The 2189-nt window shown below is 42.8% G+C and overlaps 1 long non-coding RNA gene across 1 annotated transcript; it reads right to left on the bottom strand.

Moving 5' to 3' along the window:
- Nucleotides 1–302: 302 nt before the first annotated feature.
- On the bottom strand, nt 303–1387 carry LOC140588355 (uncharacterized). Its single transcript, XR_011989709.1, has 2 exons — nt 796–1387; nt 303–481 (listed from the first exon to the last, which is right to left on the bottom strand). It is a non-coding gene; the product is annotated as an uncharacterized lncRNA (long non-coding RNA).
- Between the last annotated feature and the right edge of the window lie 802 nt (nt 1388–2189).

The following is a 2189-nucleotide window of genomic DNA, read 5'->3' as shown; positions in this document are numbered from 1 at the left end:
GAATAGCAACAGGATAAAATTCAATTTTAGACACTGCTCACTGGTGAGTTGTGAATTTTTAGTCCACGGGCGACTCATGTGGTCCTTGGGGGCATCCTGGTGCCCGTGGTCACCATGTTGGTGACCCCTGCTCTAGACAAAGTGCAAACCTGTGCAAGGTCTCAGTGTGGAAGACAAAAGGATGGACCTCAGATAATGGTGAATCCAACTGTTCATGCTGAATCCAATGAAACATTCAAATATAGTTTAGGATTATTTAGAACACTTTACAGTGGTAAGCAAGGAGGCATAGAACACAGAGGTTATTATTTACAGTTTATTATTTATTATTTATATGTTCATATATCTATATACAATTATACAAGTAAAAAACAAAACAAAAAATATTTAAGGGCCCAGGAGAGAGGCCGTCGCTTTGAGGAGGTGGGGTGGGTCACAATCCACGGACACCATGTTTATATGGCCTCCAGGGTGGAGCGCTCTGAAAAGCAGAAATAAAAATGTCCTTGTTAGTGTGACACATAAAGGAATACAACATCCACATACACCCCCCGTGTGGCCATTGGGAAATCAACGTCGATCCCTCACTGCTGCTGCTGCCACCCCGTACCAGCTGCCCCCCCTGCCTGGCCTGAGACCATATACACACCTATACAGCACTGGCTGCCCAACCTCCCCATACAGCTAGGTGTGCTCCTTTAAGCTCATTCTCTTCCACTGTGCCTCTAAGGCCTGCCATGACTTCTGCTTTAGTTTCCACTCAAAGTCCCCCTCTAGCACCTCCCGCTCCCTTACCTGTCCATAGTTTAGGCTTCCCTCTTGGCAGTACATCTGAGAGCTCTGACGTCTCTGTCTTGAGCTGACTGTACCCTCTCCTTTTGTAGCTCCAGCGCTGAAATATTGTTATCGGCCATCCTAAAATGTCAGTCCTCCTCTTGGTCTTTTGCACCTTTACTGACTGACACTTCTTCAGTAACCTCAGTGTCTTCTTAAAAAAGCCGATCCCCTTCCTCCTCATTTTTTCCTCCTCAAGGTCAACTATCAGTGGGATTTTCATTGATCCCTTCCTCTTGTATGAGTAGACCTCACTCTCCATCTCCATCTGTTCTCCTAGTTCACACCTCTTCTCCTCCTCTCTCCTTCCACTCATGTTCTCATTTTTTGTCACACGTTCTTCCTCTGCCTTGTCTTTCTTCTCTTTCTCTCTCATGGCCACAATCTCTTCTTGTGTGCACTTATTCAAAAACCGCTGGATTTCCACTTCCAGCTCAGAACCAGAATTTTCTAAATCTTCTAATTCATCCAGTATGAAATCCACCATCTCTCTCAGTTTCTCCTCGCGTCTTTCCTCCAAGAAATCACGCAGAGTTTTCACTTCCTTTATGAATCTGAGGGTACAAGACAAGCAGCCATTTACGACCTGTCCTAAACCGAAGACTCTGCTAATTAGGCACCCTCACGAATGAGTGTGCAAACTGCAAACATGCAGAGCCACCACAGGACGCCACAACCTTGGAGGTGTGAAGCTATCCAGTGAGCTAATGCACCTTTCATATGCCATTCATATTTTGCATATTAATTTCGCACAATATATTGAGTTATTGAAACGTAGTAGGCCTATATTTAAGTATTATTTAAAACATTATTGACCATATCAATCTGCTTCTCTAAAAGATTTTCTTCTCAGTTAAACAGTATTACCATATAAGTTGGACTGTACTCAACGCTGTCTTCGGATCAGACTGAAGAATTCTTCACAGGTGCGCTTTATGTAGACCGGAGTCTCTGTTGAAGCGTACTAGAGATTTTAAAAATATCACGGCTGTCCAGGAGTTCTAGAACGATCGTGACGTGGCCCAGTGGCCACGTGCCATCTGAAGCCGCGTTATATAAAAGCAATAAAAAAAAATAATTAAAAAAACGACAGTTGAGGAAACAATAAATAGAAAATAAAGTTATTTGTAGTAATAATAAAAAAAAAAAAGCCGCGTTATTTTTAAAATCTCTAATACGCTTCAATAGTTCCAAACAACCCCGCGCTGTCTAGTTCTCTATTAATTGAGAGGAGCGAATGCAGTTTTAATCGGCGAATATTAAAATATTAATGCAATGACACGATTGCGCCTGTAGGTGGGGCTCATTTAGCGACGGTTACCTTCAGAACTTCATTTGGCTTTCGATTCGTATTG

Source organism: Paramormyrops kingsleyae, chromosome 3, assembly GCF_048594095.1.
Source record: "Paramormyrops kingsleyae isolate MSU_618 chromosome 3, PKINGS_0.4, whole genome shotgun sequence".
NCBI lineage: Eukaryota > Metazoa > Chordata > Actinopteri > Osteoglossiformes > Mormyridae > Paramormyrops > Paramormyrops kingsleyae.
The sequence above is the reverse complement of the archived record's forward strand: the minus strand, read 5'-3'. Positions and strand labels throughout refer to the sequence as shown.